This window comes from Musa acuminata, chromosome BXJ1-10 (genome assembly GCF_036884655.1).
Source record: "Musa acuminata AAA Group cultivar baxijiao chromosome BXJ1-10, Cavendish_Baxijiao_AAA, whole genome shotgun sequence".
NCBI classification, from domain to species: domain Eukaryota; kingdom Viridiplantae; phylum Streptophyta; class Magnoliopsida; order Zingiberales; family Musaceae; genus Musa; species Musa acuminata.
In genome coordinates, this window is record NC_088336.1 from 13,313,697 (window position 1) to 13,341,212 (window position 27,516).

Below are 27,516 nucleotides of genomic sequence, written 5' to 3' on the forward strand. Positions count from 1 at the left end.
TTTTTCATCCAAATGACTTGTGCACAACATGCACTTGCAGCAATGTATTCGGCTTCCGCCGTAGATAGTGCAACTGAATTTTGTTTCTTGGAAGTCCAAGAAACAAGTGCATGTCCTAAAAATTGGCATGTTCCGGATGTACTTTTTTTATCGATCCTGCATCCGCCAAAATCGGCGTTTGCATAAGCTATTAGATCAAATTTTTCAGATTTTGGATACCACAATCCTAAATTTGGAGTTCCTTTAAGATACCTAAATATTCTTTTAACACTCTTAAGATGAGATAATTTAGGATTAGATTGAAACCTAGCGCAAAGTCCTACACTAAACATAATATCTGGTCTAGTCGCGGTGAGGTAGAGTAGACTACCTATCATTCCCCTATATGTTTTTTGATCGAAATTTTCACTATTTTCATCCATATCTAACTTAGTCGCAGTGCTCATAGGGGTGTTTATTGCTTTTGAATTATCCATGTTAAATCGTTTTAACAATTCTAATGTATATTTGGATTGGTTAAGAAATATACCATCACTAAGTTGTTTGATTTGTAATCCTAAAAAAAAGTTAATTCACCCATTAAACTCATTTCAAATTCATGACTCATACATTTGGCAAATGATTCACATAGTGATTCATCCGAAGAGCCAAAAATAATATCGTCAACATAAATTTGCACAATAAGAAAATTATTTTCAAAATGTTTAATAAACAATGTAGTATCAACCTTGCCTTTGGTAAAATTATTTAAAATAAGAAAGGAACTAAGCCTTTCATACCAAGCTCTAGGAGCTTGTTTCAAGCCATAGAGAGCTTTAGTCAATTTGAATACATGATTAGGAAGTAGAGAATTTTCAAATCCGGGAGGTTGTTCGACATATACTTCTTCGAAAATAAAACCATTCAAGAAAGCACTTTTGACATCCATTTGAAATAGTTTAAAATTATTACTACTAGCATAGGCAAGGAGCATCCTTATGGCTTCTAATCGAGCCACGGGAGCGAAGGTTTCTTCGTAATCGATACCTTCTTCTTGATTGAAACCTTTGGCCACTAATCTAGCCTTGTTTCTAACCACGATACCATTTTCGTCTTGCTTGTTTCTAAAGACCCACTTAGTACCTATGACTAAGTGGTCACTTGGTCTAGGAACAAGCTTCCATACCTCATTCCTCTCAAATTGGTTCAATTCTCCTTGCATTGCAATGACCCAAAAATCATCTTTTAAGGCTTCGTCAATGCATTTAGGTTCAATTTGAGAAAGGAAAGCGGCGTTAGCACAAAAATTCTTGAAAGAAGAACGAGTTTGAACCCCTTTTGTTGTATCTCCTATAATTAGCTCCTTTGGATGAGCATCTACATACTTCCATTCTTTGGGTAAAGAAATTTCGGAAGAAGATGCATTTAAATGGCTATTTTGAGGAGGGGGTTCGTTTAAATTCAGATTATCAAAACCAAGATCATCATCAAAATCATTTTTCTTTGAATTAGAAATTTCATTAAAAACTACATGAATAGACTCTTCTATTACTAAGGTCCTTTTGTTAAAGACACGAAAGGCCTTAGAAACGGAGGAGTAACCAAGAAAAATGCCTTCATCGGATTTAGCATCAAATTTACCTACGGCATCCTTTTCATTTAAAATGAAGCATTTACAACCAAAAACTTTAAAATAAGAAATATTTGGTTTTTTGTTATTCCATAATTCATAGGGAGTTTTTGATAGAGATGGTCTTATTAGGACCCTATTCATGATGTAACAAGCCGTATTTACGGCTTCGGCCCAAAAATATTTGGGTAAACTATGTTCATTTAAGATAGTTCTTGCCATTTCTTGTAGGTTTCTATTTTTCCTTTCAACTACTCCATTTTGTTGAAGATTTCTTGGAGTTGAGAAGTTGTGATTGTACCCATTAACTTCACAAAAATTTTGAAAGTCACGGTTTTGGAATTCACCACCGTGATCACTCTGAATTGATGAAATCATGAAGCCTTTTTCGTTTTGAGTGAGTTTACAAAATTTAGAGAAAAACTTGAAGCAATCACTTTTGTGAGCTAAGAAATAGGTCCAAGTGTATCTAGAGTAGTCATCCACAATCACGAAAGCATATTTGCTTCCACCTAGACTTGTTGTATCAATTGGTCCAAATAAGTCCAAATGGATCAATTATAATGGTCTAGTGGTGCTAATTTGATTTTTTGGTTTGAAGCTTGTTATTATTTGTTTGCCTAGTTGACATGCATCGCATACCTTATCCTTAATAAACTTCATATTCGGAATCCTTCGTACTAATTCTTGAGATGAGATTTTCGATATTGTTTTCATTCTTGCATGACCTAATCTCCTATGCCAAAGCCAAGCATCATCATTTATGGCGGAGAAACACATTTCATTACTTAGTTCATCAAGATTGATGGTATAGACATTATTTTGTTTTAAAGCAATCATAGTCATGTTATGATTTGGTTTTTCAATAATGCACATATTTAATTCAAATCTAACGATATAACCTTTATCGCATAGTTGACTAATACTCAAGAGATTATGTTTTAATCCATCAACTAGTAAAACATCATCAATGGAAAAACTAAATTTGTTACCAATAGTTCCCTTGCCAATGATTTTGCCTTTGTTGTTGTCTCCGAAGGTGACGTACCCTTCTTCTTTGCTAGTGAGCAAAGAGAAATGAGATGGATCTCCAGTCATATGTCTTGAGCATCCACTATCGAGATACCATCTCTTGCTCCTAGCTTGTGGGTTTGTCTACAAAAGAGGATGATTTTTAGGTACCCATTTGATTTTGGGTGCCTCAAAAATTGACCCACTAACCTTGTTATTTATTTTTGAATCCTTTATAGTTCCTTTAGGAACCCATATTAATTTTTGTGAACTAATTTTCCTAAATGGACATTTGTAGGCAATATGTCCGGATTTGCAACAGAAGTTGCATTTCATATAAGAGGAAACATGTAATGTAGGTCCTTTTATGAAAGTGGTAGAATTTTGATGTAATCCTTTTACAAATCCAATTCCATTTCTATTTGCGATGTGACCCTTGTGTGCAAGGATCATATCTAATCCTTTGCTACCAACCTTAAACTTGTTTAAGGTTTCCTTAAGAAGCAAATTTTCATTTTTTATTGCTTCTAAATGCTCACACTTAGAGCATGGAGGAGTTTGAAGACTATCAAACTTATCTTGTAGCAAAGCATGCTCTTTCTTTAAGATACTTAACTTCTTGCTAACAGTTCTACATTCATCAAATAATTCATGAAAAGCGATAGAGAGTTCTTCAAAAGATAAATCTTCATTAAATAAATCACATACCTCTTCTTCTAAAGCCATTAGCGCGTAATGAGCAACTTGCTCGGTGTTGGACTCCTCTTCTTCGGACGCGCTTGAATCATCCCATGTTGCCTTGAGCGCCTTCTTCTTTGATGTCCTCTTTTTGGCTTGAGGATAATCGTTCTTGTAGTGTCCCGGTTTTTTGCATTCATAGCAAATCACTTGGTCCTTCTTTTGTTCAAATTTATTTTTTATATTATTTTTAAGTTTGTTCTTTCTTAAATATTTTTTAAATTTTTGAGTCAAAAGTGCAATGTCATTGTCACTGTCCTCATCACTTGATGTTCCTTTCAAGTGGTCTTCTTGTGATTTGAGTGCCATATCCTTCCTGTTCTTTGGAAGGGGGTTCTCGAGCTCGTCATGAGCTTGACATGTCATTTCGTAGGTCATTAGAGACCCAATGAGTTCTTCAAGAGTGAATGCTTTAAGGTCTTTGGCCTCTTGAATGGCCGTAACTTTTGGATCCCAACTTTTAGGAAGGGATCTTAAGATTTTAGTTACTAGTTCAAAGTTAGTAAAATCTTTACCAAGAGCTTTGAGTCCATTGATGACATCCGTAAACCGGGTGTACATGTCTCCGATGGACTCACTTGGTTTCATTCAGAAAAGTTCGTAAGAGTGCACAAGGATGTTGATTTTGGACTCTTTCACTCGGCTAGTGCCTTCATGAGTGACCTCAAGAGTTCACCAAATATCAAAAGCCGAATCATACATTGAAAAACGATTAAATTCGTTTTTGTCTAATGCACAAAACAAGACATTCATAGCCTTTGCATTTAAAGCAAAAACCTTCTTCTCCGATTCATTCCATTCGCTCATCGGAAGAGAAGATTTTTGAAATCCATTCTCAACAATAGACCAAAGCTCAAAGTCCATAGAAATGAGGAAGATCCTCATGCGAGTCTTCCAATATGTGTAATCCGACCCATTAAACAAAGGTGGTCGTGCAATAGAGTGGCCCTCTTGCATGCCGGAGTAAGCCATCTCTCTTGGGTATTAAACCAAATATGAGAGATAACCTCGCTCTGATACCACTTGTTAGGATCGGAGCGGCACTAAGAGGGGGGTGAATTAGTGCAGCGGATAAAAACTTCGATTTTAATAAAATCTTTCGTACGATAAGAACGGAACTTGAAAAGTTTAACTTGAAAGCGTATTCTTAAAGTTGCGCAGCAAGGGTAATAAGGAACTAAAGCAGTAAGTGTTGAATCTCGGATTTTGATGATGAAATCAATTGATGGGTTAATTGATCTAATCCATATTATTGAGTTAAGTGTGCAGGATTAACTACGATAACCAGAAAACACAAAGCAAGAATACCGGAGTCAAGATCGATGAACGTTTAAGAGTCCGAAGAATCGTCGGAGATGCTGCCGGAACCAACCGAGAAGAAATTGGGAACCTATCGGAAGTTCGCCGAAGAGATCGTCGAAGGTTCACGGAGATCACCGAGAAGGCTCGGCTACTCGTTAAAGTCATCACAAGATCGGGAGCTTGATGGGAGTCCGTCGGAAGAAGCTCGTCGGAAAGCTCGCTGAAACAAGACTCGACGTTCGCGGTTAAAAGCTTGCTTAGGATGTGTTTTTGTTATGTAGTTCACTTGTAATTAGGATTAGGATTAAGAGATAATCCTATATCCTGGTTAGGGGCCAACTGGGCCCAAAGTCAGATATGGTTTGGGCTTAAATTAAGCCAAACCAGTGAAATTGGAGTGCCAGGCGGTGGCACCGCCTGGCTGGGCGGTGACACCTCCTTGGCTGGGCGGTTGCACCGTCCAGCACCCGAGCGCTGGGCGGTGGCACCGCCTGGTTGGGCGGTGGCACCTCCAGCACCGGAAACCCTAAGAAAATTCAAATTTTGGAGCCTAAAATTTGAATCCTCTTGAGGCCTATAAATACCCCTCAAATCTCAGCTGAGGTTACAACTTTTGAGAAGCATTTTGATTGAGAGAAAAGTCTTAGAAAGTCTTAGCAAGTCTTGTTTTCAATTTGCTAGAGAGTTCTCCTCCTCCTTTCTTATTGAAAATTTGTAAGAGGTTGAGCTGCTTGTAAAAGGTTGTAAGAGGGGTGTTTACCCTTCCATTTCAAGAGATTTGCTAGTGGAAGGTGGGAGCCTCATCGAAGAGGGGCATCGCAAGTGGAGTAGGTCATTTGACCGAACCACTCTAAAAATCGGCGTAATCTCTGGTTTGCATTTTATTATTGTCATTTACATTACTGCAAATCTTCTTACTGCTTTAGTTCCTTATTACCCTTGCTGCGCAATTTTAAGAATACGCTTTCAAGTTAAACTTTTCAAGTTTCGTTCTTATCGTACGAAAGATTTTGTTAAAATCGAAGTTTTAATCCGCTGCACTAATTCACCCCCCCCTCTTAGTGCCGCTCCGATCCTAACAAGTGGTATCAGAGCAAGGTTATCTCTCATATTTGGTTTAAAACCCAAGAGAGATGGCTTACTCCGGCATGCAAGAGGGCCATTCTATTGCACGACCACCTTTGTTTAATGGGTCGGATTACACATATTGGAAGACTCGCATGAGAATCTTCCTCATTTCTATGGACTTTGAGCTTTGGTCTATTGTCGAGAATGGATTTCAAAAATCTTCTCTTCCGATGAGCGAATGGAATGAATCGGAGAAGAAGGTTTTTGCTTTAAATGCAAAGGCTATGAATGCCTTGTTTTGTGCATTAGACAAAAACGAATTTAATCGTGTTTCAATGTGTGATTCGGCTTTTGATATTTGGAGAACTCTTGAGGTCACTCATGAAGGCACTAGCCGAGTGAAAGAGTCCAAAATCAACATCCTTGTGCACTCTTACGAACTTTTCCGAATGAAACCAAGTGAGTCCATCGGAGACATGTACACCCGGTTTACGGATGTCATCAATGGACTCAAAGCTCTTGGTAAAGATTTTACTAACTTTGAACTAGTAACTAAAATCTTAAGATCCCTCCCTAAAAGTTGGGATCCAAAAGTTACGGCCATTCAAGAGGCCAAAGACCTTAAAGCATTCCCTCTTGAAGAACTCATTGGGTCTCTAATGACCTACGAAATGACATGTCAAGCTCATGACGAGCTCGAGAACCCCCTTCCAAAGAACAGGAAGGATATGGCACTCAAATCACAAGAAGACCACTTGAAAGGAACATCAAGTGATGAGGATAGTGACAATGACATTGCACTTTTGACTCAAAAATTTAAAAAATATTTAAGAAAGAACAAAATTAAAAATAATGTAAAAAATAAATTTGAACAAAAGAAGGACCAAGTGATTTGCTATGAATGCAAAAAACCGGGACACTACAAGAACGATTGTCCTCAAGCCAAAAAGAGGACATCAAAGAAGAAAGCGCTCAAGGCAACATGGGATGATTCAAGCGCGTCCGAAGAAGAGGAGTCCAACACCGAGCAAGTTGCTCATTACGCACTAATGGCTTTAGGAGAAGAGGTATGTGAATTATTTAATGAAGATTTATCTCTTGAAGAACTCTCTATCGCTTTTCATGAATTATTTGATGAATGTAGAACTGTTAGCAAGAAGTTAAGTATCTTAAAGAAAGAGCATGCTTTGCTACAAGATAAGTTTGATAGTCTTCAAACTCCTCCATGCTCTAAGTGTGAGCATTTAGAAGCAATAAAAAATGAAAATTTGCTTCTTAAGGAAACCTTAAACAAGTTTAAGGTTGGTAGCAAAGGATTAGATATGATCCTTGCACACAAGGGTCACATCGCAAATAGAAATGGAATTGGATTTGTAAAAGGATTACATCAAAATCCTACCACTTTCATAAAAGGACCTACATTACATGTTTCCTCTTATATGAAATGCAACTTCTATTGCAAATCCGGACATATTGCCTACAAATGTCCATTTAGGAAAATTAGTTCACAAAAATTAATATGGGTTCCTAAAGGAACTATAAAGGATTCAAAAATAAATAACAAGGTTAGTGGGTCAATTTTTGAGGCACCCAAAATCAAATGGGTACCTAAAAATCATCCTCTTTTGTAGACAAACCCATAAGCTAGGAGCAAGAGATGGTATCTCGATAGTGGATGCTCAAGACATATGATTGGAGACCCATCTCATTTCTCTATGCTCACTAGCAAAGAAGAAGGGTACGTCACCTTCGGAGACAACAACAAAGGCAAAATCATTGGCAAAGGAACTATTGGTAACAAATTTAGTTTTTCCATTGATGATGTTTTACTAGTTGATGGATTGAAACACAATCTCTTAAGTATTCGTCAACTATGCGATAAAGGTTATATCGTTAGATTTGAATCAAATATGTGCATTATTGAAAAACCAAATCATAACATGACTATGATTGCTTTAAAATAAAATAATGTCTATACCATCAATCTTGATGAACTAGGTAATGAAATGTGTTTCTCTGTCGTAAATGATGATGCTTGGCTTTGGCATAGGAGATTAGGTCATGCAAGCATGAAAACAATATCTAAAATCTCATCTCAAGAATTAGTACGAGGGATTCCGAATATGAAGTTTATTAAGGATAAGGTATGCGATGCATGTCAACTAGGCAAACAAATTAAAACAAGCTTCAAACCAAAAAATCAAATTAGCACCACTAGACCATTACAATTGATCCATTTGGACTTATTTGGACCAATTGATACAACAAGTCTAGGTGGAAGCAAATATGCTTTTGTGATTATGGATGACTACTCTAGATACACTTGGACCTATTTCTTAGCTCACAAAAGTGATTGCTTCAAGTGTTTCTCTAAGTTTTGTAAACTCACTCAAAATGAAAAAGGCTTCATGATTTCATCAATTCGGAGTGATCACGGTGGTGAATTCCAAAACCGTGACTTTCAAAATTTTTGCGAAGTTAATGGGTACAATCATAACTTCTCAACTCTAAGAAATCCTCAACAAAATGGAGTAGTTGAAAGGAAAAATAGAAGCCTACAAGAAATGGCAAGAACTATGTTAAATGAACATAGTTTACCCAAATATTTTTGGGCCGAAGCCGTAAATACGGCTTGTTACATCATGAATAGGGTCCTAATAAGACCATCTCTATCAAAAACTCCCTATGAATTATGGAATAACAAAAAACCAAATATTTCTTATTTTAAAGTTTTTGGTTGTAAATGCTTCATTTTAAATGAAAATGATGCCCTAGGTAAATTTGATGCTAAATCCGATGAAGGCATTTTTCTTGGTTACTCCTCCGTTTCTAAGGCCTTTCATGTCTTTAACAAAAGGACCTTAGTAATAGAAGAGTCTATTCATGTAGTTTTTAATGAAATTTCTGATTTAAAGAAAAATGATTTTGATGATGATCTTGATTTTGATAATTTGAATTTAAACGAACCCCCTCCTCAAAATAGCCATTTGAATGCATCTTCTTCCGAAATTTCTTTACCCAAAGAATGGAAGTATGTAGATGCTCATCCAAAGGAGCTAATTATAGGAGATACAACAAAAGGGGTTCAAACTCGTTCTTCTTTCAAGAATTTTTGTGCTAACGCCGCTTTCCTTTCTCAAATTGTACCTAAATGCATTGACGAAGCTTTAAAAGATGATTTTTGGGTCATTGCAATGCAAGAAGAATTGAACCAATTTGAGAGGAATGAGGTATGGAAGCTTGTTCCTAGACCAAGTGACCACTTAGTCATAGGTACTAAGTGGGTCTTTAGAAACAAGTAAGACGAAAATGGTATCGTGGTTAGAAACAAGGCTAGATTAGTGGCCAAAGGTTTCAACCAAGAAGAAGGTATCGATTACGAAGAAACCTTCGCTCCCGTGGCTCGATTAGAAGCCATAAGGATGCTCCTTGCCTATGCTAGTAGTAATAATTTTAAACTATTTCAAATGGATGTCAAAAGTGCTTTCTTGAATGGTTTTATTTCTGAAGAAGTATATGTCGAACAACCTCCCGGATTTGAAAATTCTCTTCTTCCTAATCATGTATTCAAATTGACTAAAGTTCTCTATGGCTTGAAACAAGCTCCTAGAGCTTGGTATGAAAGGCTTAGTTCCTTTCTTATTTTAAATAATTTTACCAAAGGCAAGGTTGATAATACATTGTTTATTAAATATTTTAAAAATAATTTTCTTATTGTGCAAATTTATGTTGACGATATTATTTTTGGCTCTTCGGATGAATCACTATGTGAATCATTTGCCAAATGTATGAGTCATGAATTTGAAATGAGTTTAATGGGTGAATTAACCTTCTTTTTAGGATTACAAATCAAATAACTTAGTGATGGTATATTTCTTAACCAATCCAAATATACATTAGAATTGTTAAAACGATTTAACATGGATAATTCAAAAGCAATAAACACCCCTATGAGTACTGCGACTAAGTTAGATATGGATGAAAATAGTGAAAATTTCGATCAAAAAACATATAGGGGAATGATAGGTAGTCTACTCTACCTCACCGCGACTAGACCAGATATTATGTTTAGTGTAGGACTTTGCGCTAGGTTTCAATCTAATCCTAAATTATCTCATCTAAAGAGTGTTAAAAGAATATTTAGGTATCTTAAAGGAACTCCAAATTTAGGATTGTGGTATCCAAAATCTGAAAAATTCGATCTAATAGCTTATGCAGATGCTGATTTTGGCGGATGCAGGATAGATAGAAAAAGTACATCCGGAACATGCCAATTTTTAGGACATGCACTTGTTTCTTGGACTTCCAAGAAACAAAATTCAGTTGCACTATCTACGGCGGAAGCCGAATACATTGCTGCAAGTGCATATTGTGCACAAGTCATTTGGATGAAAAATACATTAGAAGACTATGGAATTCACTTTAAAAACATTCCCATAAAATGTGATAATACTAGTGTCATATGTCTTACTAAAAATCCAATTCAGCACTCTAGAACTAAGCACATCGACGTTAGGCATCATTTCATACGTGATCATGTCCTTAACAATGATGTTGTTCTAGAATTCATTGACACAAAGCATCAATTAGTAGATATATTTACAAAAGCTTTGAATGAAGACCAATTTGAATTCATTAGAAGGGAATTAGGTATGTTAAATTGTCCCTAAGAATAAACTTGTTTGAATGGATTTTCCGTAAAGTTTTTCATTCTCTCTCCGTTCCTCGGTGACTTGTTAAATTATCTTATCCTATCTTGAGTCAAACACTTCCATCTGATCAAGATTAATGATTTTATGATATTTTGAATCTCGAAATTAATTTTGATGGCTTGATTATGAGTTTCAAGTTGACGAATTGAATTTGAATGGATTTGTATTCGAATTATGATCTTGACTTATTGGAGTTACTACTTAAAATTTTTTTCTTATCCCAATCTCTTCTTTGTACATCTACAATTTTTGTTATTTATAAAAAGAAGAGATTTGATAATATGGATGAATGCTGAATTTTCCTTTAAGATGAACTCTGCGTAAATATTTTAGCATACTTAATTTTGAATGATAAAATCTTTGTATGATCAATGATAATATAGATGAGTGATGTATGATCAATGATAAAATCTTTGTATGATAAATTATGTGCTTCAAGTCTCATTCCCTTTTTGTTGATGACAAAGGGGGAGAAAAGTGATGACTTGTATCATTTTAATAGCATGACTTATATGAATTGCAAAAGCTTGTGTGATATGAATGTATCATTTTAATAGCATGACTTATATGAATTGCAAAAGCTTGTGTGATATGAATGTATCATTTTAATAGCATGACTTATATGAATTGCAAAAGCTTGTGTGATATGAATGTCTTATATGCCTTGCAAAATCCTTGAGAATATCACAAGATTGATTGATCATATTGAAAGCATGCCTTACATCGATATCATGAAATTCATGTTGAAAATCTTTATCTCCTATCGTAGTAAAAATTGTCCCATATCATTTGACTTATGATTTTCATCGAAGTTTCGCATTTACTATTGCTTAATGAGAATAACGATAAGCTCTACGGTTAGAACTTATCGGTTTATGCTTGAATTCAATGGATGAAATTCAAGTGTTTTCATCTTCTCATAATATGGCATATAGATAGGGGGAGTTATGTTTAACTCCGTCATCAATTGATTGTCATCATCAAAAAGGGGGAGATTGTTGAATCTCGGATTTTGATGATGAAATCAATTGATGGGTTAATTGATCTAATCCATATTATTGAGTTAAGTGTGCAGGATTAACTACGATAACCAGAAAACACAAAGCAAGAATACCGAAGTCAAGATCGATGGACGTTTAAGTGTCCGAAGAATCGTCGGAGATGCTGCCGGAACCAACCGAGAAGAAATCGGGAACCTATCTGAAGTTCGCCGAAGAGATCGTCGGAGGTTCACGGAGATCACCGAGAATGCTCGGTTACTCGTTAAAGTCATCACAAGATCGGGAGCTTGACGGGAGTCCGTCGGAAGAAGCTCGTCGGAAAGCTCGCCGAAACAAGACTCGACGTTCGCGGTTAAAAGCTTGCTTAGGATGTGTTTTTGTTATGTAGTTCACTTGTAATTAGGATTAGGATTAAGAGATAATCCTATATCCTGGTTAGGGGCCAACTGGGCCCAAAGTCAGATATGGTTTGGGCTTAAATTAAGCCAAACCAATGAAATCGGAGTGCCAGGCGGTGGCACCGCCCAGCACCCGAGAGTTGGGCGGTGACACCTCCTTGGCTGGGCGGTTGCACCGTCCAGCACCCGAGCGCTAGGCGGTGGCACCGCCTGGCTGGGCGGTGGCACCTCCAGCACCGAAAACCCTAAGAAAATTCAAATTTTGGAGCCCAAAATTTGAATCCTCTTGAGGCCTATAAATACCCCTCAAATCTCAGCTGAGGTTACAACTTTTGATAAGCATTTTGATTGAGAGAAAAGTCTTAGAAAGTCTTAGCAAGTCTTGTTTTCAATTTGCTAGAGAGTTCTCCTCCTCCTTTCTTATTGATAATTTGTAAGAGGTTGAGCTGCTTGTAAAAGGTTGTAAGAGGGGTGTTTACCCTTCCATTTCAAGAGATTTGCTAGTGGAAGGTGGGAGCCTCATCGAAGAGGGGCATCGCAAGTGGAGTAGGTCATTTGACCGAACCACTCTAAAAATCGGCGTAATCTCTGGTTTGCATTTTATTATTGTCATTTACATTACTGCAAATCTTCTTACTGCTTTAGTTCCTTATTACCCTTGCTGCGCAATTTTAAGAATACGCTTTCAAGTTAAACTTTTCAAGTTCCGTTCTTATCGTACGAAAGATTTTGTTAAAATCAAAGTTTTAATCCGCTGCACTAATTCACCCCCCCCTCTTAGTGCCGCTCCGATCCTAACAGTAAGAAGATTTACAGTAATGTAAATGACAATAATAAAATGCAAACCAGAGATTACGTCGATTTTTAGAGTAGTTCGGTCAAATGACCTACTCCACTTGCGATGCCCCTCTTCGATGAGGCTCCCACCTTCCATTAGCAAATCTCTTGAAATGGAAGGGTAAACACCCCTCTTACAACCTTTTACAAGCAGTTCAACCTCTTACAAATTTTCAATAAGAAAGAAGGAGGAGAACTCTCTAGCAAATTGAAAATAAGACTTGCTAAGACTTTCTAAGACTTTTCTCTCAATCAAAATGCTTCTCAAAAGTTGTTCTCTCAGCTGAGATTTGAGGGGTATTTATAGGCCTCAAGAGGATTCAAATTTGGGCTCCAAAATTTGAATTCTCTTAGGGTTCCCGGTGCTGGAGGTGCCACCGCCCAGCCAAGCGGTGCCACCGCCCAGCCAAGGAGGTGTCACCGCCCAGCTCTCGGGTGTTGGGCGATTTCACCGCCCAGCCAGGCGGTGCCACCGCTTGGCTCTCCGATTCATTGGTTTGGCTTAATTTTAGCCCAAACCAAATCTGACTTTGGGCCCAGTTGGCCCCTAACCAGGATATAGGATTATCTCTTAATCCTAATCCTAATTACAGGTGAACTACATAACACAAAAAAAACATCCTAAGCAAGTTTTTAACCGCGAACGTCGAGTCTTGTTCCGGCGAGCTTTCCGACGAACTTCTTCCGACGGACTCCCTGCAAGCTCCCAATCTTTGTGATGACTTTAATAAGTAGCCGAGCCTTCTCGGTGATCTCCGCGAGCCTCCGACGATTTCTTCGGCGAACTTCCGACACGTTCCCGATTTCTTCTCAATTGGTTCCGGCAGCATCTCCGATGATTCTTCGGTCTCTTAAACGTCCATCGAGCTCGACTCCGGTATCCTTGCTTTATGTTTTCTGGTTATCGTAGTTAATCCTGCACACTTAACTCAATAATATGGATTAGATCAATTAACCCACCAATTGATTATATCATCAAAATTCGAGATTCAACAGTTACCACTGCTGACTCGACCACAGAGGCGGAGTACATTGCTGCATTAGATGCAGCAAAGTAGGGAGTCTGGATGAAGAAGTTCATCACAGATTTGGGAGTCGTGCCGAGTAACGAGGAGCCGACTTCCTTATATTGCGATAATTACGGGGCGATTACTCAAATAAGGGAACCCGGGTCTCATCAGAAGTGTTCTGAGGAGGTTCCAACTTATCAGAGAGATCATAACCCGAGGAGATGTAGCAGTGGAAAGAGTTCCATCCGAAGATAACATTGCAGATCCACTAACAAAGTCGTTGTCTCAGATTGTCTTTGAGCATCACAGGAGTCTGATGGGGATTAGACACATAGGTGATTTGCTTTAGATCAAGTGGGAGATTGCTAGTCATAGGTGCCCAGCAAGCCAATCACGTGAGTGATGGCACGTGTGACTTGATACAGAATCTTTTTGCTTATTATATTTTGGCGTATATCACTTTATAACTATTGCATAAATGCATATATATATTGTGATGTCCTTGGATTTGTGCAATGGGAATCGGATCGTGATGAGATCACGATAATGAGATCGATTCACCTTTAAACACATATCCTAAATAATCCCGGTCATAGGTTACTCGAGAGGAACATCGTGATAACCGGATAGACTGGTGTGCTGTATACCCGTCCATATGATGGATGCAGTTGGTCTCATAGCTGCTCGTGTAGGGACACTAGGGATACAGTACAGGTGCTCATTGGAGAATGAGTTCACTGATTGATCCGCTTACGGAATGCTGGATGGTTGATGATGCCTTATTGTCAGACAGCGATTCCGTAGTCCTAGTGGTGTATCTGGTCCTTAGACTTGAGACACCAAGGATGTCCTGTATGAGTGCTCCACTCTTTTATACCAGATTTATAGGTTTGGCTGTCCCCAGATCTAGTACAACTGGTCATTGGGAGTGGTAGTCGACCTTACGAGGGCTATTGAGTGTCAATAGAGGATCATCCACTCTCGACGTCATGAGAGGAATATCCTATGTGTTCTTGCTCAGACAAATCTCTGGCCAGGGTCATTCGGGTTGAGAGAGAAAGAGTTCTCCGGGAGAATCCGATTAGAGCGAGACTCGAGTAGAAACCGTATGGGTCTGATAACACCATGCTCGATATACGGTCTCTGGGATATTAGATGGATGAGGGACTATAGGTACATGGTAACTGAGGACAGACAGGTCCAATGGATTGGATTCTCCTGTATCGTCTGGGGACTACGGCGTAGTGGCCTAGTACGTCCGTAGTCGATGAGTCGAGTGAATTATTACAGAGATAATAATTCACTGAGTTAGAAGGAGTTCTGACAGGTATGACTCACGGCCATCTCGATATTGGGCCTAGAGGGTCACACACATATGGTAGGCATTGCGATGAGTAGAGGTTCGGATATGAGATATCCGACGGAGCCCTTGTCTTATTGGATGCAGATCCAATACCCACTAGGGAAGGACCCATTAGGGTTTGACACGGGATCTCTATAAATAGGAGGGATTCACAGCCTCATAGGCTAGAGTCTTTGCTTGTCTTTCCTATTCTCCTCTCCCTCTCCACCTCAGAGTAGGCCTGGAGTCTTGAGGAGCGTCGTCGCAACCCTGCTGTGTGGATCACCGCTAGAGAGGAGGACGCTTGACCTCCTTCACCCTCTCCTAAGGATCTGCAAGGAAACAGGGATATACGATCTCCCTAGGTAACACAATCTCTATACGCAGTTTTGTGTTTTGCGGATTTTTGCGCACCAATCTTCGCACGACGACGAACATCTTTTTGGGAATCGGGGATTTTGTTTTCTTGTTCTTCCGCTGCGCATATGATGTCGCCCCCCAATGATTTCCCAACATTTACAGGCCTCAAGAGGATTCAAATTTGGGCTCCAAAATTTGAATTCTCTTCGGTTTCCGATGTTGGTGGTGCCACCACCTGTCAGTGTCTGACACTAACAGTGGCTGGCGGTGCCACCGCCCAGCTCTCGGGTGCTGGGCGGTGCCACCGCCTAGGCCAATTCAGCTCACTGGTTGGGCTCCAAACTTGGCCCAAACCAATCTGAACTCGGGCCCAATTGGCCCCTACTTGGGTTATAGGATTAACACCTAATCCTAACCCTAATTAACGTGCTAACTATGAATTTAAAGACATTTTCTAAGCTATTACAAAGTCCGTAAGTCAAGACTTCTTCCGGCGAGCTTCCGACAAACTTCCGACGGTCTTTCGATAAACTCTCGAAAACCATTCTACGGACTCCCGGCAAGCTCCTAGACTTCACGATTTGATCTTGGCGAGTTCCGATGAGCTTCTTCGGCAAGCTCCGATCTTTCTCGGTGAGCTCTGCGAACATCCAACGAACCTTCCGGCGAGCTTCCGAAAAACCCTTCGGCAAGCTCCCTACTCATTCTCGGCTAGTTCCGGCAGCATTCCCAATGAAACTTTGGACTTCCGTCGAACTCTCGAACTCGCAACAAATCCTTCGTTCTTGACTCCGACACTTTGTTTCGCTTTATGTCTTCATCGTTATCGTAGTTAATCCTGCACACACAAACCAAAACTCTATTCCGATCTAGACAATTATTACAAAGCGAATTGACATTTTGTTGCCCGGCACGTCATTGGTTGGCGCTTCGTCCGATTCTTCGGTGCATCGTCCTTTCTTGCGGCTTGTTGCCCAATTGGCGGTTGACCTCCGCAACCTCGATATCCTTGGCGCAATTCCGCTCTTAGCCCGATGCCCGACGTCCGAAGCCTTCTGCCATCCAATATCCTAACGTGATCTCCTCCGGCGCAACGTCAATTCCTCATGCGTTAACTGTCTAATCATGATCGAGTAGACCTGCATCACTCAAAATGCAGTTAAACATCTAAACATAATCAATTAGTTTCATTATCAAAATCCAGGATTCAACAATCTCCCCCTTTTTGATGATGACAACTAATTGATGACTAACGGAGTTAACCTTAACTTCCTGGAGTTTAACCAAACTCCCCCTATCAATATGACATCGATAGAACACTTAGATTATCCCAAATCCAAGTAACATTCATCACATGTTATGAAAAATATTTAAACCATCATGCAAATATATATAAAATATTTAATTCAATGCATTAAGTCATCAATATACTTCTCCCCCTTTGTCATCAACAAAAAGGAGAAGTTCCTACTCTTATGTGTTTAGAGAAAAAAAGTTTCATACATTGCATGAAAAACATAGTATCAAATTTTATCATCATGCAATTTAGCAATTAAAGATGTGTAAGTTTAGCATGTTTGCTTTTCTTGAGATAACAACTAATTGCTTCTATTTAGACTACAAGCTAGCAATTTTCATGATATGCAAGTTGCAAGCTAGCAAATTTTTGCTTCCTTTGCAATGTTTGAGCTAACAATTTTGCTTCCGTAGCATGTTTTATCTTTTGAGATAGGCAAGATAGCACATTTGCAAATTTTTGTTTCTTAAGATAGGCAAGCTTGTGATATTTAAGATAGCAAGCTCTTTCTTCTCTTTTGAGAAGTGTCATTTTTGCTTTCTTAGCAAAATGCCAAACTACCAAGAGACAATGTTTTACATGAGGCAAGCAAACAATTTGGCAAGTATTACATTTGCATCTTCTCTTTAGATGTGCAGGAAAGTAAATAAATTTTTATATTTTCTTGACATTTCAAGCTAGCAATCTATCTCCCCCTTTGTCATTGTCAAAAAGAAGGGAGAACTCAATGGCTAAAAATTTCAACCATTCAACAAGCCAAATACTCAAAGAATTCATGAAAGATATCAATAAGGATCAATTCGTGAATACCAAAGATATGATTCATGGTTCATTAAAATTCTTCTTAACAAGTTCACGATCAAGATTCATATAATTCATAATAAAGCAAATTGATGTACAATCATCACACAAGGCATACAAGGCAAAGAAATCTTGTTATTTCTATATTATGAAATATATGATATCAAGGCTCATGATTCATTTGAAAAGATATAGCACAAAGAGCAACTTGAAACATTCTTATCAAGATCACATTTTACAAGAAATTTCAAGTATCAAATATCAAGTAATCATCATGTTTTTTCAGAATTCTTAAGTCAAGAAGTCAAGGGAAAGTTCATGATTCGGTTAAAACAAAATTTCATTCAAGTTAATTAAAAAAAATCATAATCAAATTATCATTTTTGAGATTCATAACATGAATAACATTATTACTATTTCATCAAAATCAATTTCGAGATTCACACAATATCATGAAATCATTAATCTCGATAAGATGGGAAAAATATTTTCTTTTTAAGTGATTCTTTTAACACATCATACAAAAAACTCATTCATAATTCACGTGATTTACAAGATATCATAAATGAATTTATCACTTGTATTTCATCAAAATCGAGAACTCTAGAGATAGAAAATGATTGAAGCATTTAACATGATTGAAGCATGATTCATATTTAAAATATATCTTATGTCGTAAATACGAATCAAGCATTTGTCAAATCTGAAATCATCCTCAAAATTACATTCAATAAATTCATATATGACAAGCATAGATTTATTGAAAAATCAATAAGATAGATGATTACATTTCATTTTTATAAATTTCTATTCATGTGATTTGCTTCTTATGAGCATGCCTTTGCTTTTTAAAAAAAATGTCAACATTCAAGATAGAAAGGTAAATTTCATAAAATAAATTATCAAGCATGATTCCATGATAACATCCTTTTAATATCTTGATATTCATCATCAAGTATGATTTCAAAAAGTATGTTCAAGAGAAATCATTAAGACCAAATGCATGATACACTCATTTATTTTCAAAATATTCATCATGTTTATTTTCATGAGATTCACAAGATTGGTAAACTAAATTCATTAATCTCAATAGGATATAAAATTTATTTCCATTTTATACAATTGATTTCATGTGAGGGTGTTAAAGTCTTTTTGTGAAAACATGTATCATCATTTAAAATCAAAACATAAGTTTCGTCATAAAGCTGTCAAGACCAAACACAAAAAATAAAACATCATGATATCACATCTATCATCAAAAGACTATCAAGAAATTCATACATATATGTACATGCACTATGTCATCTTAATATGTCATGAGAATGTCATCTTAATTCGTCATAAAAATGATTAAACCAAAAACATGTTAATCCAAAATGAGAGTATCGAATCAACATTTACTTCAAAAACTCATGCATGACATAAAATCATCAAAATACACATTCATGGATTAATCCTAAGCATTATCACATAGCATATAACTATCATCCATAATGTTGCATACATCATTCAACATTTCAAAAACATAACATGCAAGAAACCCTAGCGATATACTTTTTATGATCAAATTTTTTTTTATTTTTCAAAGATGCTAAAAAGAAAAACATGATATAATTTTTGAAAAATAATTTTTTATTTCCTATTCTAAAGTAAGCACTCATGAAAGACTTCAAGTAATTTCAAAATAATTCAAGAGAGTTGAGTTACTTACCTTGTAGTCGAAGCTCGTCAAAGCCCAATTCACCGTTTCACCTTTGGAAGTTTTTGATTCATCCTTGGTTGCCTTCCTCTTCTTTGGCCTCTTCCTCCGTTCAAGTTCATTGTTTATTTTAGATTTTTGTTTAATGAACTTATTAAGATTTAGTATTCAAAGTTCAAGTTCATCATTGTCCTCATCACTTGAGTCATTGCTCAAGTGGTATTCATTTGTTTGGAGTTTCAAATCCTTCTTATTCTTTGGAATGTGGTTCAAGTGTTCATTGGGTTCATCATGTGCATTGCGCACCATTTCATATGTCATCAATGAGCCGATAAGTTCTTTAAGTGGAAAAATATTTAAATCTTTTGTTTCTTGTATTGCCATTACTTTTGATTCCCAAGCTTTAGAAAGTGATCGTAAAACTTTACTAACAAGTTCAAAATTCGAGAAACATTTGCCAAGAGCTTGTAAACCAATGACAACATCCGTAAAACGGGTGTATATGTCAACAATGGTTTCGCTCAGCTTCATTCGAAAAATCTCGAAATCATGCATTAAAATGTTGATTTTCAAATCTTTAACTCTAGAAGTGCCTTCGTGTGTGATTTCAAGAATGTGCCATATGTCGAAAGTTGTTTCGCACAAAGAAACCCGATTGAACTCGTTTTTGTCCAAAGAGCAAAATAAGGCATTCATAGCCTTTGCGTTTAAAGAAAACATCTTCTTCTCCAAATCATTCCAATGGTTCATTGGAAGAGAAGACATTTCAAATCCATTTTCGACTATGTGCCATAAATTCAAATCCAAAGAAAGTAAGAAAACTCTCATTCGAGTTTTCCAATAAGTGTAGTCCGTCCCATTGAAAAAGGGAGGACGAATGAGAGAGTGACCCTCTTGAAAGCCGTAAAGATCTATTTGGGTGTTAAACCAAAGTAGAAAACCGTGGCTCTGATACCAATTGTTAGGATCGGAGCGGCGCTAAGAGGGGGGGGTAAATTAGTGTAGCGGATTAAAACTTCGATTTTGATAAATCTTTCGTACGATGAAAAGCAATATCAATGGAAACCGATTTTAGAAGCTTGATAATTTAGAAGCGTATGGAAGCGTAGTGACTAAGTAAAGTAGTTTGCAGTATGTAAATGGCAAGAATAAAATGCAAACCAGAGAAGACGGTAGTTTAGAGTGGTTCGGTCAATCATGACCTACATCCACTCCTCCGATTCCTCTTCCGTCGAGGCCACCGGCATCCACTAATGATCTTCCTTTACTAGGCGAAGATCAACCTCCTTCTTATAACCCTCTTACAACTTCTTACAAGTGGTTCACCCTTTTACAAAGATTTCAATGAAAAGAAAGGAGGTGAACACTCAAGCCATTGAAAACAAGACTTTTCCTAAAACTTTTCTCAACTTCTAGCTTCTCAAAAGGTTGTTATCTCAGCTGAGAATAGAGGGGTATTTATAGGCCTCAAGAGGATTCAAATTTGGGCTCCAAAATTTGAATTCTCTTCGGTTTCCGATGTTGGCGGTGCCACCGCCTGTCAGTGTCTGACACTAACAGTGGCTGGCGGTGCCACCGCCCAGCCAAGCGGTGCCACTGCCCAGCTCTCGGGTGCTGGGCGGTGCCACCGCCTAGGCCAATTCAGCTCACTAGTTGGGCTCCAAACTTGGCCCAAACCAATCTGAACTCGGGCCCAATTGGCCCCTACTTGGGTTATAGGATTAACACCTAATCCTAACCCTAATTAACGTGCTAACTATGAATTTAAAGACATTTTCTAAGCTATTACAAAGTCCGTAAGTCAAGACTTCTTCCGGCGAGCTTCCGACGAACTTCCGACGGTCTTCCGATAAACTCTCGAAAACCATTCTGCGGACTCCCGGCAAGCTCCTAGACTTCACGATTTGATCTTGGCGAGTTCCGATGAGCTTCTTCGGCAAGCTCCGATCTTTCTCGGTGAGCTCCGTGAACATCCAACGAACCTTCCGGCGAGCTTCCGAAAAACCCTTCGGCAAGCTCCCTACTCATTCTCGGCTAGTTCCGGCAGCATTCCCAACGAACCTTCGGACTTCCGTCGAACTCTCGAACTCGCAACAAATCCTTCACGCTTGACTCAGACACTTTGTTTCGCTTTATGTCTTCATCGTTATTGTAGTTAATCCTGCACACACAAACCAAAACTCTATTCCGATCTAGATAATTATTACAAAGCGAATTGACATTCTGTTGCCCGGCACGTCATTGGTTGGCGCTTCGTCCGATTCTTCGGCGCATCATCCTCTCTTGCGGCTTGTTGCCCAATCGGCGGTTGACCTCCGCAACCCCGATATCCTTGGTGCAATTCCGCTCTTAGCCCGATGCCCGACATCCGAAGCCTTCTGCCATCCAATATCCTAACGTGATCTCCTCCGGCGCAACGCCAATTCCTCCTGCGTTAACTGTCTAATCCTGATCGAGTAGACCTGCATCACTCAAAATGCAGTTAAACATCTAAACATAATCAATTAGTTTCATCATCAAAATCCGGGATTCAACAATAGGAAGCAAGAATCATAAGCTTACACAAGAAAGCTATCTTGCATTTGCTTTCAAAATTTTTGCTAGCTTGTATGTAGTAAAACTTGCATATCGTAAAAATTGCTGCCTTGTAGTATAAAGAGAAGCAAATAGTTGCTATCTTAAGAAAATTAAACATGCTAAACTTACACCTTGCAATGGAAGCAAAATTGCAAGCTCAAACATTGCAAAGGAAGCAAAAAATTTGCTAGCTTGCAACTTGCATATTTCAAGAAGCAAGAGTTGCCTTCTTGAACATCTCTAAATTGCTAGCTTGCAAGTTCTAAAATATTGTAACATCTTATATGCTGTAAAACTTGCATATCTAAAACTTGATTGCTTGAAAGTTCTAAGCATGATGTAACATTTGCTAAATTTTTTGGCTTCAAAACTGCATGATGATAAAACTTGATATTATATTTTTCATGCAATAAGTTAAACTAATATTCCAAACACAAGAATAGTTGGACTTCTCCTTTTTGTTGATGACAAAGGGGGAGAAGTATGATGTTATGCATAAGTTTATGCATAAGTTCATGATGACGTGTTGCAAGTATTCATGATGAATATTGCAATGACTTGAATTCAGTTTGAATTCAAGGTTCTATCAATATGGCATATTGATAGGGGGAGTTTGTTTAAACTCCGGGAGTTAAGTTTAACTCCGTCATCAAGTGGTTATCATCATCAAAAAGGGGGAGATTGTTGAATCTCGTATTTTGTTTTAAGTGTGCAGGATTAACTACGATGGAAGAAAGACATGCAGCAGGAGTTGCACCGAAGTCAAGACAATGATCACGTTGGGAGTTCGAGAGTTCGACGAAAGTTCAGACAGTCGTCGGAGGTTCTATGGGAACAAATCCGAGAAGTCCATGAGCTTGCCAAAGAAGCTCGTCGGAACTCGCCAAGTGGATCGTCGCAAGTCCAGGAGTTTGCCGGAAGTCCGTAGGAGCATCACTGAGGGTTCATCGGATGATCGACGGAAGTTCGCCGGAAGCTCGCTGGAAGAAGCGATTGACGCACCGGAGCAAGTTGCAGTAAATGTCTTAGGAAATATCGTAGTTAGCATAATGATTAAGTTGGAAATGGGAGGTGATCCCATTAACTTAATCTTGGGGCAATTGGGCCCTTGAAAAACCCAAATTGGGTCGAATGGATCAACCCATTCGGACCCTGATTTCTGTCAGAAGGTTAAACCGCCCAAGCCAGGCGGTGGCACCGCCTGGGCTCAGTCTCCGAGCGAGACTAGGCGGTGCAACCGCCCCGGCCAAGAGGTGGCACCGCTTGGGCTCGGTCTCCGAGCTCTGGCTAAGCGGTGCAACCGCCTCAATCAGGAGGTGGCACCGCTTGAGCTCGGTCTTCGAGCTCTGGCAGGAGGTGCAACCGCCCCTGACAGGAGGTGGCACCACCCAGAGGCTCAGTCTTCGAGCTCTGCCAGGCGGTGCAACCGCTCCAGTTAGGAGGTGCAACCGTCGGATCTCGGAATTCCGAGAATTGACAGTTTTAAGCTCCAATTTCAAACTGGGTTGGGGCCTATAAATACCCCACCCATTCAGCACTGAAAGGCAACATAGATACATCGAAATCCTGATCTTATTCTGTGATTCTTAGAGCTCAAAATTGTTGTAAAGGCCAAAAGTTCTTCTCCCTCTTTTCTTCCAAGTTCTGAGCTTTAAAGAGAGGAGAGAAAATTCTGTAAGGGTTGTCTCCTAAGCCCGTCAAAAGGAGTGAAACTGTAAAAGGGTGGCTGGCCTTCGCCTATTGAAGGAAGGCCTCTAGTTGACGTCGGTGACCTCGTCGGTGGAGGAAGCCAAAAGTATAGTAGGTCAAGATTGACCGAACCACTCTAAATCTCGGTTTGCATTTACTTTGAGCATCTTATCCTCACTGCAAATCTCCTCAAAAGCTTACTGCTTTCTGCGCATATACGATCGGGTTTCAAGCTTTGCACTTTTCGAATCGACGTTTAGACGTAAATCAGTTTTATCATACGATCATCATATTTCAGTTTGCATTTACGTTTGATTTCTATCATAACTACAAACTGCCTTTATATCCTTACTTTAACTGCATCTCGCTTAATCAAGTGATTTATGAATCAGCATTTAGACGTAAATCAATTTTTTCGTACGAATATCATATTTCAGTTTGCGCCTACTATCTGATTTGAACCATAATTGCAAACTGCACTTATATCTTTGCTGTATCTCGCTTAATCAAAAGTTAAAGTGATTTACGAATCGGCTTTCCTACCGAAATCACTTTTATCGAACGAACGCGATTTTTATCGTAGAAGGTTTTCCGCTGCACTAATTCACCCCCCCCCCCCCCCTCTTAGTGCTCCTGATCCTAACAATATCTTTTCTTGATCTTGGCTTGCTTCTACCCATGCGTGAACTACTTCTAGACTTTAACCTTTCTCTGTTCTCTGAGATAAGTGCCTGTGAATCATTATGAGATTTTGCTAAATTATTTCTTCTCAACTCCTCATTCAACAAACTGCTTGTTACTTGACTCATAAGGACAACACCATCTGGTATAGAATTACTAAGGGAAACCACTAGTTTCTCCCAACTTTCTAGCAATGAACTAAGAAGTAACAATGCCTACAACTTATCATCAAGAGACACTTTCATAGAGGATAACTGGTTAGTGATACTCTGCATTTCAATCAAATGCTCAGTAATAGAAGCACCCTTTCTATATTTTAGGTTAATAAGTTTTTTGATCAAACAAACTTTGTTACTAACTGTTTTTCTTTTATAGAGACTTTCCAACTTTTTTCAAAGAGGATATGTAAAAATTTCAGTAGAAATATGGTGAAAGATACTATCATCAAGCCATTGTCGAATAAACCCAACTATTTTTTGATCTAACTTCTTCCACTTATCATCTGTCATAGTTGTGGGTTTTACACTATCCCCCTATAAAGTTCCATATAAATCTTTGCAATACAAAAGATCTTTCATTCTTGGTTTTCATATCATTCAATTGTTTCCATTCAAATTAATCATGCAAGAAATACTACTGGCCTCCAAATTCAAACATAAAATTAAATCACCACAACTCTGATACCAGTTGATAGGATATAAAGAGAAATAACTTTTGTATATGAATATGTACTAGAAGACCATAATAAGCAGTGGAATTAAATGGAATCACAATCAAATAGAACACTAAGATTTACATGAAAAACCCCTCCAATGTGAAGGTTAAAAATCATGGGGCAAACTATAGATAATCCATTATGAAAAGAATGAATATACAAATTTCAATCTATTGCCCAAAACTCTAGCAACAATCACAAGAGAATAATTGTGATACAAGGATTACGTCACTGTGCACAATATCTAAATTCTCCCCAAGTAATCACAGTAAGAATCTACTATAGATTTGATCGAACTTGAGATGAAAACATTGCTAGCTGATTGAGAACAGTCTCTCCGTGTTGTTTTTGTCTTCTTCCCTTTCCTTCTCTTGTTTTTCTGTTTTGTTCTCCTCTTTTTCTTTAGAATCACGTGGTTACAATTTTCGACCTTGCTGCTGCCCTTTTTTTTACCTCTTTTTCACAACCCTCACTCTCCTGCACCACGGGCTGCCAGCCCAACATTGATAGCACAGTGCATATCTCCTGTAGCATGTCTTCAAACCCTCACAAGCATATTATAAATTTGTAAACAATTGTTTTCATTCTAAAAAAATGCATAAATTAAGGGAAAATGGATACTTGTGATCAGGATGAGGATTTTTTTAGGTGCCATAATTGATTTTCTGTTCCTCTAATGGATTCTGTATTCACTCCTTTTGAAGCTACACTCTCCTGGATTATGCACTATGGGAGTTCCTTATTAGTGATACTGCTGTATTGTATTTTATTTACTTATATATTTTTTTGTGGAATATGTACAAGTATGTGCTAACCTTTCTGACATTGGGCAGCACGTTCGAGGAGAAGGCCCCTAAGGCGATTAAGGAGATCAAAAAAAGTTTGAGCAGAAAGCAATGGGGACTACTGATGTCAGGGTTGATGTGAAGCTCAACAAGCACATATGGAGTAGGGGGATCCGTAGCGTGCCATGGCGAGTCCGAGTGAGGATTGGTTGGAAAAGGAACGAAGAGGAGGATGCCAAAGAGGAGCTCTACTCATTGGTCACGGTAGGTTCCACCAGAGGGGTTTAAGGGGTTGGGTACAAAAGAATGTCGATGAAGCAGACCAAGTTCTGAATCTTTTTTTTTTTTTTTTATTACGCTAGAGATTAGTCAAAACTATTGTAGGCAATTTTGGGACGATATTTATGTACTCAATTTAGTGTTTACTTGTTATGGAAGATATTCATTGTTATTTATGTACTCAATTTATTGTAGGCAATTTATTTATTTGCTACTGATCAGTAATGGAAGATATTCAATTTTGGACCTGTCTGTACCTTCTTGTGTGTTCCTTTTCCAATGGTACTCTTAAAATCTATTTTGTGCATATTATGATTATTAGATATTGCTATTGTTTTCTGGCACATGCCTTTCTTTGTGTCTGGTGGAACATATATATTTCGTTAAGGAGATAACTCTGCTATGAAAACAGTAAATTATTATCTTTTTTATTTTTACAAAGGAAAAGCAATTATGTCGGGAGTTAACGTAGAAATATTGTTACCGACTGTGCCTTCCTCCTCCTCTACCGACTCGTAGCTACTCCACTTGAGTGCCTCCTTCCCTTTCCGAGTGAGACATCGTTTCTTGTCCGACATATCTTCCTTTTTTTTTTTCTGTCACTTTTGAACCTTATGATGAGATATTGGATCCTTGATAAATCGGTGTGATATAAATGTGTGAGATATGTTATCATCAAACTAATATTTAGAATCTAAAAACCTGTCGGATGAGATCAAAAATTGTTTGTTGTGGATTCATAACTCAATCTTGAATCTAGTTTGATTTATTTTCATCCTTACTGACGTAGGCTCAACTGTTTTCCAGTTATCACATGATACTCTGTTGTATTCTTTTATGACATAGTTGCTAGATGACTTCTTTTTATGAATGAATATTTTTCCAGCATGAGATGTGATATCATTGCCAATGTTATTATACTGATTATAGATCAGTATTAATAGGGTAATTCGTTCTTCTGCTTAGCATGAGAGATACATCTCTACTAGAGCAGGTGAGAAACATTTTTCAATTTACGAATAATATGATAGATATCTCCTCCATTAGCCATTGGAAGTGCTCATGATGTTTTTCTCTGATAAATCTAGAAATGATTGAGAAAAAGGTCATTCATAGTTTATGTGATAGATTATATGAGAGTTTCGAGTTAACTTTGAGCTATCTCAATAGAGATATTACTTAAACCCTTCTCGATGGTGGAAAAGCTTCTATTTAAATGTTCAATAATTCAACTTGGGGGGGAACCAAAGGCAGTAGGTTTTAGGAGAGAAACCCCACCCCAATGCAGTCTTGTGTTTTTGGAGTTACGAATTCAATGTCCTTGCCCGTGCTGATGAGCTAAGAATGCCCACAGAATTTTCTTCGTCTCCCTCGCTTCTCTTAGAGCTCACGAGGTTTTACTTGATCGTTGAAGGCGGACTATTGGGACATCTCCATGTCTCTGTCTGCATGTATTTTTCGACTTTGCTTCGAGGATTCTCATCTCTAAACTCTGGTTCCCGATCAGTGTGCTGGTGATGCTGCCAGAACATGTCTCGTCGTTGCTTTTGGTGAAATGACATGCTCGAAGGAGAGACAACTAAAATCTGATCCATCAATGCATAT

At 38.2% G+C, this 27,516-nt stretch overlaps 1 pseudogene; it reads left to right on the top strand.

The window, feature by feature from the left end:
- The window catches only part of LOC103999880 (large ribosomal subunit protein eL31-like), a 50,637-nt pseudogene extending 24,224 nt beyond the window's left edge, over nucleotides 1-26,413 (top strand).
- Nucleotides 26,414-27,516: the final 1,103 nt, after the last annotated feature.